Source organism: Triticum dicoccoides, chromosome 3B, assembly GCF_002162155.2.
Source record: "Triticum dicoccoides isolate Atlit2015 ecotype Zavitan chromosome 3B, WEW_v2.0, whole genome shotgun sequence".
NCBI classification, from domain to species: Eukaryota; Viridiplantae; Streptophyta; class Magnoliopsida; order Poales; family Poaceae; genus Triticum; species Triticum dicoccoides.
This window is the reverse complement of record NC_041385.1, coordinates 158,340,858-158,352,194: the sequence shown is the minus strand read 5'-3', so window position 1 is coordinate 158,352,194 and position 11,337 is coordinate 158,340,858. Positions and strand designations below refer to the sequence as shown.

Genomic DNA, 11,337 nt, shown 5'->3' with positions numbered 1-11,337 from the left:
AATTTACTAAAAATTTAACCTACGTTTTTCCTTGAGAAGGTTTATAAAATTATAAGACATAATTTGATGAAAGAGATATCTCTACTTCTTGGTGTTGCATCAAGGCCTTGATATTGGACTAGAATGCATATGTTTTATATAAAAAGACAAACCTCATGCATTTGTTTTGATTGCAACATTTTTTGTAGTCATTAATAGTAATACGTCAAGTACTGTTTGATCATTTTTAGGGTATTGTCAATCTACTTACAGACCACTTGCGTTGGGCAAGAGGGTTCTGCTGTGGAGACCAAGAAAAAGGATGGGAACATTGGGGACGCCTCAGCTGCCATCGATGAACGCAACTCGGAACAGGCAAAGCTCCACGCGAGGCTCCCCTGGCTGCCGAGCATCTCTGAGAAGCCCAAAATGATATGAGATGATGTCATGGTGATCGATAGTGCCACGCAGGTTATGCCGGAGACCATCATGTTCCCTGTCAAGTTCTTCCAGTTCTTCACCGGTGAGGCGGCTCTAAAATCTTTGATTTCATGTCAATTAAAAAAAGTTTGTAGGTGAGTTGGTAGTGGCACACAAAACTGAAAAAAAATCTTCTTGCATAAGCGCTGGATGTTATTGAGAGTATTATTACATATTGAATTTAATTCCTTTCTTGCACCCACAGTTGAGCTAAAGCTCTAAACTGCACACTCGCACCTGATCAGGATTTAGTTGTAAATTGTTTCCACCGTCAAATTAATTAATATGAAGCCAGCAATTGCTGGGTACCAGAGGAATTATGTTGTTCTAAATAATGATTCCTAAACTACGATGTCTGTGTGGTGTTAATCTTTTGGGAAAGGACTTGGAAGCTGGATAGACACTGGTCAAGATGATAGGAGCATATACTCAATAAAGAAATTAGTTTAATTGTGGCAGAAAGCATGATTACAGACATTAATTAGTTCAATTCAGTACAAAATTTTGGGTATCATTATTAGTGGTTCGTGACTGAAAATTTGTTTGAAATTACTATCATGTGCAGAGATTCTGCCAGCAGCAAGCGAGGTCATCTCCTTCTTAGACCAGTACTAAGGACCGCCGTTATGTGGATCCATTTTACATGCAAATGTCGAGCCCATCATATCGTGTTCGACCCATGAACTGGAAGGATATATTGCTTGCCATTATGTGGTATAGTTGTCCTTTGAGATATATTGCTGTTTGTATGAATTATGAGCTTCTCTGTGTCTGAATTGTACTCAAATAGTCTTCCAGAAATCTTGTTTTTATCCACTTTGGAGTAACTGTTCGGTGCTTGACACTTTGTTGTCTAACCCTCAATTAAAGTTATTCCTATATTCAGTTTGCTATACCAGTTTATGTATACAGAGGATGTATTATGCATGATATTCCTGTGAAATTTTCGTTGACTGTATTTGTAAATTTGTATGAAGGTGTTATCAGATTACCAACTCATAGATACAAGTGATCGAATATTAGTCAGTATATTACATTTTTTATTTGCTTATTTATCTAATAAGTTGTGCCTTTTGGGATTATGTCATCATAGTGGAATTTCAAATATGTTAGTGATTACATCTGAGATGTAGTAGCGTTAGTTTTGATGTGAGATAAATGCCTGCACATTTTACTGTTTCTCTTGTGTATTTTCGAAACGTAGTTTTTTTATTTGGCGCATCGCCTGGCAAGTATATATCTACTACTATTATAAAGGGGAGTATGTAGGTCATTTCGTTTCCTCCCCTCCCCATCCTAGGTTGTTGGTCAGGCCAGCTGAGGAGAGGCACCAAATTAAGAAGAGAGAGACATCAAAGATGGAGCTCTGTTTAGCTTCTCGCTCATCAGACCTTACCCGGCAGAGCTGCTTGAGGGGCTTGCTGCCATGCGGTTTTGCTCAAAATAGCTAGAGCACACACGTGATAGGTGGAAATCTCTTGCTTCTTGGCTTGATTTGGTTCAGTTTTTATTACTGATTTGGTTTGCTTGCAGGGTTGCTTTGGTTTACAGGGAGGAGAGGCTGAGGCTGATGCTTCTAGAGTTGGTGTACGTTGCGTAGAGAGAGGTGAGGATCTCACTCCAGTATCTTGTAAGTCTGGAGTAGGACAATACGTTGGGCCTTTTCATTAATGGATGTTGTTTCTGCATGTATCTTGACTATATATTTGATCCGATGCATTACTTTATTTTCTAGAAACTTTACTCTTAGGGTAAGTGCAAGTAAAATGTCGGTTCACATTGGAAAAATTCACTCGGCGTTGTCCTTCTGTTTCATGCATGATGCAATAACCATAAAACATGTTTGGCACCATGGAAGCCACAAGGTTACAGAACTAGAGACATGTAACCTACTTAATGCCTTATATCTGTCTTCCTATGTTTAAATATTTAGATATTTTTCTCTAAATTATTTATATATTTTTCGATCATGTACCGCCTCTCATGGATTATTTATTTATAGCAAATCCATGAAGTTTATGATTTTCGCATATAGCTATTGTTTTACTTTTGCCTTGTTGTGACCTGTGAGTACAATTAGTCTTCTGGCTAAATTCTTGTTTTATATTCCCACATCATCTTAGATATTTCATTCATTGTCACTACTCTTAATTTTGGTTTACAAATTTGCTGTGGGTTAATGAATTTTTCAGGTTCTACTGAATTTTTCATGTTGAATTTGATTGTATACATACTTGCTAATCCAATTATAGATAGCTAAATAAATTGAAGATGATGCCACTTTGTGCATTGTACATCTATTGGAAATGGCAATAGTTACATGACCAACACTTTCCCATTCAGTTTAGTCTGCTATTCTGCTTGTACTATCATTTCTTCAGATATATAGATTTTTTGTTCTACTAAACTCTCATGCTACTTGAAGTTTACGTAAAGAGTTTCGGGGGAGCAAAGCAGAAAGGAGTTCAGTGCGAAGGAGAATAGGAGGGAGGAGAGATTTTTTTGTGCGTTAGATGGATTGACAAGTACCAAAATTTGATGCAAGCAGAACTGAAACCTGTCCATGGATTACCTTCAGTCCCACATTCCAATCAACAACATTGGGCCGAGCGAGCGCGCGGGTGTCGCAAGAGGCAATGGGCAGCCGGTGGAGACTGAGTGGTGAGCGGCGGTGGCGAGGTCGAGCGGTTGGCACCAGCGGCGAGTAGGCAATTACCGTGATGGGCGAGCGGATGGGGCGAGTAGGTGTCACGATTGCATCACAATTGGAATAAAGTAAACAATGCATACGTGTGGCCATTAACTGATTTTGTATGTTGTGTGCTTGGGTTAACAACCAGCCAAATCAATCAGCCAAGGGCCATTATGTACGTGAGTGTGTTAGCGGTGGGTATATCTGAAGATTATTTCTCAACTCGGCATGTGGGTAGAGACTAAAAAGACGATGCCATGGTAGCATGGCAGACCTGGCAAGTGCCACGAACATCATGATATTCTTCCTTTTCTTAATTTCTTGATTTGAAAAATAATTTGCTCTGCGTGTGTAGGAACATAGCAGTCAGGCAAATGACACTTTGGCATCTTGATCTATCAAGGGAAATAATTTCTTTACTTTAGAAAATGTGGGTTCGGATTGGTCTGTTGAGTTATGGCTGGCTGATCGGAATAATTTTTCTATTTAAAAAATATAGCAAATAGCATTTCATTATAGATTGGTCTGTTGAGTTACGGCTGGCTGATCGGAATAATTTTCCTATTTAAAAATGTAGCAAATAGCTTTTCATTAGAGATGGCTTTGCAGCAAATTGCAAATCGCGCAAACCAAGCCATCGTCGCCTCGTCGCTCTCGCCGGGAGCGACACCGCCTGTCTCTTCTTCGCATTCTTAGCCGGCATCTTCTCCATCCAGATGCCCTGCGGCACGAGCCACTTCGCCATCGGCTGGGACTCGCCCTTCGGGAAGTTTAGGTCCGTCTTCGGCCGTCCGGCATGCCACACCGCCACCATAGGAACGAGCAGCCTCATAGGCGGTGGGATACATGCCGAGCCACCAACGCTGCCCGACATCGGAGAACTCCAGTCCGAAGTTCCCGGAGGGCTTCGCCCTCATGCCAAAGAAACCGGACTTTCCCTTCAGCGTCTTCTTGGGCGCCATCGGGGAGCGGGCGGCGGCCAAGCGGGGAGCGGGGCGGCGACGTGCGGCGCGGGGCGGCGGCGTGCGGCGCGGGGCGGAAGCGGACGGAGCGGGGCGGCGGGCGGACCGGAGAGACAGGCGGACGGAGCAGGGCCGGAGAGGAGGCGGACGGAGCGGGGCCTGGCGGAGGATGGACCGGAGGCGGAGGCGGCCGGAGAGGAGGTGGGCGGGGTCGGGGTGGCCGGAGCGGAGGCGAACGCGATGGGGCAGCGCGGCGGCAGGCGGCGGCCTAGGCGGGATGGCATCAGTGGCGGGGGTCTGGATCTACGGCAAGGCGAGGCCTTAGAAAATTAACATGTAACTCTTGCAAACTATTTCAAGAGTCCGTGGCAACGCACGGGCAGTCTACTAGTAAATAATAGGAAGACACATTTTACTAGTTGTGATTTTATGTTCGAAGGTTGTGCTTCGAATCAGGAGACTCACAATCTTGTAAAATTTTCTGCCTCGCTTCTGCAGGGTCGCCACTTGTGGCTTATCTCCCCTCGTGATCCCCTTTGTATCCCTTTGATTATTGTTCCAAATTAATAAAGTATGGGGTCCCTAAAATAAATCTAAAATCAGTTTCTTTTGCTCCTGGGCGTGCATAGTTGCATTGGAGCCGACGCACGAACCTTACTGATTGGGCATGGATGCATGTTGCAAGCCCACGCCGGCCGCTGCGTTCCCTGCTTTAGTTAATAAGGCTATTTAATAGGGCAGTCATGAAGCAAATTAAGCATATTTATTTTTTAAGGGTGTGTCTAGTAGCATGTATGGACCTAGTTTAATTATTCTTCTCTGATACACGCTGAGTGTAGACATGCTGAGTCCATGCATTTGCTGTTGTTTGGCAGCGGTATATGCGCTGAGACGCTGAGCTGAAACTTTGTTTGGTAGTCTGCATGTGTTTAGACATGCTGAATAATTTCGAATTTTGAACAATTATTTTTGAATGATGAACAAAATGGAAAAAACGTGATTTTTTAAACATATTTTGAAATTCCATACTTTTATTGAAAATTTAAACAAAATTGAAATTCTAATTTATTTGAAAATTTAAATAAATTTTGGAATTCTGAAGATTTTTTGAAAAATTAAACATATTTTGAAATCTTGAACTTTTTTGAAAATTTAAACTTAATTTGAAATTTTGAACATTTTTTGAAATTTAAAAAATCGGAACATTTTTTGAAAAATTTAAATAAAATTTAAAATTCTGAACATTTGCGAAGATATTTTTTATGAAAATCCAAATATTTTTTTGAAAATTTAAAATTCTGAACATGTTTTGAAAATTTAAACAAATTTTGAAATTCTAAATTTTTCAAAAATTTAAACAAATTTTGAAATTCTTCGAAAATTATTTTTCGAAGTTCTGATCTAAAAAAACAAATTTTGAAATTCTAAATTTTTTCATAAATTTAAACAAAATTTGAAATTATGAATATTTAAACATATCTGGACGTGATCTGATGGGTGGGGACACACTGAAAGGGTATCATCGAAAATCTAAAATAAATCCAAAAATAATGCGAGCACCAAGACTTGAACCCTAATTGGCGGGGAATATCACTATCCTTCGAACCATCCAACCACACATTGGTTCACATGAAAAAAAGTATTAACATGGTAGTAATCGTTGGTTCACATGAAAGGAAGTACGACTCACATGAAAGGAAGTACTAACAGAGCAATCCAAAACGTTAGATAAGCGATGGATGATGCAAATTATGTCTTCTTCCTCTAACCACTTTCCTTATAGACCGTTGCCATCCGTTTTCTTCCTCCAACGGATAAGCAATGGATGACGCAAATTCTGTCTTCTTCCTCCAACCACTTTCCTCCTGAAGAACAGATCATTGCCATCCGTATTTTTCTTCCTCCAACTGCCTGGTGGTACCGACCTGGCCGCATGCTGCCATCGCCTATGGCGAACCGCATAATTTTTCGGCGAACCTACACCATATTACTCCTAAGATAGACAAGGAGGCAACTGCCTGGTGCCACCGAACAGGCCGCCTGATGTCGTCGCCCTGGGGCATCCCTCTAAACCGGCTGTCGCCGCTCTAGGAACCGCATAATTTTTTGACAAATGTATACCACCCACCCCTAAGATAGATAAGGATGTACTGGAATTTTGTCTATTTGGGCCTAGCCCAATAATAGTTTCAGAAATTCCTAATAAATCCTAAAGGCCCACGCATCTCATTCGTACAAGGCAAGAGGTGGAACTAAAGTTTAGTCCCACCTTGCTAGTTTAGAGGGAGTTGGACCTCTTTATAAGAGAGGCTCCTTCCCCACTTGTATGAGCATGAGAACAAGAGGGACATCCACGCGCGCTCCTCCTCCGCCGCCCGCCGCGCCGCGGGAATGAGCCGAGCCGATGTAAATTTTTGCCACGCACTACGGGTATACGAAGGGGCGCGTGAAAGCTGAAACGTTTTGCTGTAGTGGAGATTGAATACGAACGGCGCACCTCTTCGCCTGCTGCCTGTTCGTTTCGTCTCCCTCGTTCTCTTCAGCTCCCAGCGCAGCCTCTCGCCTTCTTCTCTTGCGCCTATAAAAGAGAGGTCGCTCCTCCCAGAGAGACGCACCAGAATCTCTTCCTCCTCTCGCCACAAGTTCCTGAGCACTGCGCTGCTGCTACGTTCTTTCTCATCCCGGCTTGCAGCGTGCACCGCAGGTCGGGACAGTAGGCCTCCGAGACCGCACCTTTTGAGTCCTGTACGGGAGAAGGGTGATAAGGTTTTTGGGGAGCGCTCAGCGCGACTACTGGCTGCTTCATCACGGACGATCCGGTCGCCAATGACTACTTCCCCGACGACGACTTCTTTCCCGACGTCCACGACCTCCTCAACGACATGGCAGGCGAGGACACCGACCCCAAGTCCAGCGCTTCTGCTGCTGCTGTGCCGTACGTGTTCTTCTCCTTTCTGTTAGAAGTCCTGCTACAGTTCTTGGCTCTAGTTTCTATCATACGTATGTTAGGTTCTACGTCGTATAAGCAACTTCATCTAGTGTCTGTTCTAGATGTGTTTAGCTCAAGTTCATATATGCAGATGATGTTTACCTTCTCTCTGTCAGATTGCATGACTTGCTTTATATTTGCTATTTTAGTCATGCTTTATCTAGTACTTTTGTTAATAAAATCATTCGGTAAATTGCTCATATTTCCAACAATCATAAAACCTTATTATAGGCAATTTACCCCGAGTGGTTTTGCTGCTTCCATGAGACCTCCTATGAGGGTATCCACTATAAGAGGTGGCGCGTGAGAGCAGTCTAATGGTTCCAGACCATGAGCTGCTATGACGCCACTCTTGGCAAACCTGAAGGGGAGCAAGATGCCCAACAGGAACAAGCTTTTCAGAAAATGGATACTTTGTTTAAGGCTGCTCGAGGCCAAGTTCTTGGTGAGAACATAGTTGATGCTTATGCGTCAATTGACAATGGAAAAGATATGTGGGACACACTCGAGGCCAAGTTTGGGGTCTCGAATGCCGGCACTGAGCTGTACATTATGGAGCAATTCTATGATTACAGGATGACTGAAGAGCGCTCCGTGGTTGAGCAAGCTCATGAGATACAGTCATTTGCTAGAGAATTTGAGCACTTCAATTGCATGCTACCGGACAAGTTTGTTGCCGGGGGTATCATCACTAAGCTTCCTCTTTCATGGAGGAACTTTGCTACCTTACTGAAGCATAAGAGACAGGAGTTTTCTGTTCCGGATCTCATTGGTACTCTTGATGTGGAAGAAAAGGCGAGAGCAAAGGACACACGTGCTCGAGGTATTGAGGAAGGATCTAGTGCCAATCTGGTACAGAAGAAAAACTTCCAGTCCCACAAGTTCAAGAACAAGGGAAAGCTTGATGGTAAAGCAAAGTTTGATGGGAAGAACAAGGTTGTGCAGCACACGAACTTCAAGAAGAAGAATGACAAGAAGAAAGGTGTCTGTCATGTGTGTGGAGATCTTGATCATTGGGCTCCTAGTTGCCCCAATCGCTATGACAAGCGTCATCCTGGGAAAGGCGGCAAGACCGCTAATGTTGTCATTGGAGACACTGACATGAAGGATGCTGGGTATGGTATATTTCCCACTATTCTTTCAGTATGTCATTCTCCTGATTGGTTGATTGACACGGGTGCTAATGTGCATGTATGCGGTGATATTTCCATGTTTTCGTCTTATCAGACCGCAGGGACTTCAACCGTGCTAATGGGCAATGATTCAAGTGCTTCTGTTCGTGGTGTTGGCACGGTCGATCTGAAGTTTACTTCAGGGAAGATCGTGCGGCTGAAGAACGTGCATTATGTCCCCTCCGTCAATGAAAATCTTGTTAGCGGATCTCTTCTGTGTAGAGATGGCTATAAGCTTGTCTTTGAGTCGAATAAATTTGTAATATCCAAGTATGGAACCTTTGTTGGTAAAGGCTATGAGTCAGGAGGCCTGTTTCGTTTATCCTTATCAGACGTTTGCAATAAAGTTGTTAATCATATTTGCAACAATAGTGAATCAAATGTGTGGCATTCACGTCTTTGTCATGTTAACTTTGGTTGCATGTCGTGACTAGCGAAGTTGAACTTAATCCCTAGTCTCACCACTGTCAATGGATCTAAGTGTCAAGTGTGTGTGCAAGTTAAGCAACCTCGTAAGTCTCGCGTGGCTGCGGAGACGAGAAATCTTGCACCACTAGAACTTATACATTCAGATCGATGTGAAATGAATGGTGTTTTGACAAAAGGTGGAAAGAAATATTTCATGACGTTAATTGACGACTCCACTAGATACTGCCGTGTGTATCTTCTGAAATCTAAGGATGAGGCTTTGAACTTTTTCAAGATCTATAAAGCTGAAGTGGAAAACCAACTTGATCGAAAAATCAAGAGGCTTAGGTCCGACAATGGTGGAGAGTATTTTTCCAATGAATTTGATGTTTTTTGTGTGGAACATGGTATAATTCATGAGAGGACGCCTTCCTACTCACCTCAGTCAAATGGGATGGCCGAAAGAAAGAACCATACTCTAACTGATTTGGTTAACGCCATGTTAGACATATCGGGTCTCTCCAAGGCATGGTGGGGGGAGGCAATATTGACTGCTTGTCATGTCCTAAACCGAGTTCCTACAAAGAACAAAGAGATAACTCCATTCGAGGAATGGGAGAAGAAAAGGTTAAAGCTCTCTTATCTACGAACCTGGGGTTGTTTGGCGAAAGTCAATGTGCCAATTCCAAAGAAGCGGAAGCTGGGACCAAAAACTATGGATTGTGTTTTCCTGGGATATGCTTTTCATAGCATTGGCTATAGATTCTTGGTTGTAAAATCTGAGGTACCTGACATGCTTGTCGGTACGATCATGGAGTCGAATGATGCGACTTTCTTTGAAGATATCTTTCCCATGAAGGATATGGCTACCTCATCTAATTAGGAGATGCCTAGTTCATCGAATCAGGAACCAGTTACAATTACTGAACCTGCCATTTCGATGGAACACTTTGAAAGTCCTGTGGAGGAGAACAATGAAGTTCCTACTAGGAGCAAGAGACAGAGGACTGCCAAGTCTTTTGGTGATGATTTTCTTGTGTATCTCATAGATGGCACTCCCAGTTCTATTTCAGAGGCCTATGCATCTGAAGATGCTGACTACTGGAAGGAAGCGGTTCGTAGCGAGATGGATTCCATCTTGGCGAATGAAACTTGGGAGATAACTGATTGTCCTTATGGGTGCAAACCTATAGGATGCAAATGGGTATTCAAGAAGAAGCTTAGGCCTGATGATACTATTAAAAAGTACAAGGCTCGGCTCATGGCAAAGGGTTATACCCAAAAGGAAGGTGAAGACTTCTTTGATACTTACTCACCTGTGGCTCGACTGACCACTATTCGAGTTCTACTTTCACTAGCTGCCTCACATGGTCTTCTCGTTCATCAAATAGATGTTAAGACTGCTTTTCTAAATGGAGAGTTGGATGAGGAAATTTATATGGAACAACCAGATGGGTTTGTAATAGATGGTCAGGAAGGGAAAGTGTGCAAGTTGCTGAAGTCTTTGTATGGACTCAAGCAAGCACCCAAACAGTGGCATGAGAAATTCGAAAGAACTTTAACAGCTGCAGGCTTTGTTGTGAACGAAGCTGACAAATGTGTGTACTATCGCCATGGTGGGGGCGAGGGAGTTATGCTTTGCTTGTATGTTGATGACATACTGATTTTCGGAACAAATCTGAATGTTATTAAGGAGGTCAAGGATTTCCTATCTTGCTGTTTTGAGATGAAGGATTTAGGAGTGGCTGATGTCATTCTGAACATCAAGTTGTTGAGAGATGATGATGGTGGGATTACATTGCTTCAATCTCACTATGTGGAAAAGATCTTGAGTCGCTTTGGCTATAGTGACTACAAGCCCTCTCCAACACCATATGATGCTAGCGTGCTGCTTCGAAAGAATCAAAGAATTGCTAGAGATCAATTGAAGTATTCTCAGATTATTGACTCGCTTATGTACTTAGCAAGTGCTACAAGACCTGACATCTCTTTTGCTGTTAGCAAACTGAGTCGGTTTGTTTTAAAACCAGGAGATGTGCATTGGAAAGCTCTAGAGAGAGTTTTACGTCATTTGAAAGGCACTGCAAATTATGGAATTCACTACACTGGGCATCCAAAGGTGCTTGAATGGTATAGTGACTCAAACTGGATCTCAGATACTGATGAGATAAAGGCCACGATCGGTTATGTATTCACTCATGGAGGTGGCGCTATTTCTTGGAAGTCTTGCAAGCAGACCATCTTAACGAGGTCAACAATGGAAGCAGAACTCACAGCACTAGATACAGCTACGGTCGAAGCAGATTGGCTTCATTGGCTCTTGAATGACTTGCCGGTAGTTGAGAAACCTGTACCGGGTATCCTTATGAACTGTGACAATCAAACTGTGATCACTAAAGTGAGCAGCTCAAAGGATAACATGAAGTCATCAAGACACGTTTAGAGAAGGTTAAAGTCTGTCAGAAAAATGAAAAACTCCGGAGTTATTGCATTGGATTATATCCAAACGTCTAAAAATCTGGTAGATCCTTTTACTAAGGGTCTATCACGTAATGTGATAGATAATGCATCAAGGGAGATGGGTATGAGACCCACAATATGAGTTGTTCACAGTGATAACCTATTCTTTGTGATCGGAGATCCCGTGAATTAGAT

General features: G+C 42.7%; 1 long non-coding RNA gene across 6 annotated transcripts in view; it reads left to right on the top strand.

The window, feature by feature from the left end:
• LOC119275320 overlaps positions 1-3,449 on the top strand; it is a 5,561-nt gene extending 2,112 nt beyond the window's left edge. The window contains exons 3-7 of one of the 6 annotated variants that reach the window (XR_005135622.1): positions 231-502; positions 1,025-1,173; positions 1,760-1,926; positions 1,993-2,065; positions 2,885-3,449. This is a non-coding gene — a long non-coding RNA (uncharacterized LOC119275320). The remainder of the gene's footprint in view (positions 1-230; positions 503-1,024; positions 1,174-1,759; positions 1,927-1,992; positions 2,066-2,884) is intronic. The other 5 variants (XR_005135623.1, XR_005135619.1, XR_005135618.1 and 2 more) reach the window with 5 other exon arrangements.
• Positions 3,450-11,337: the final 7,888 nt, after the last annotated feature.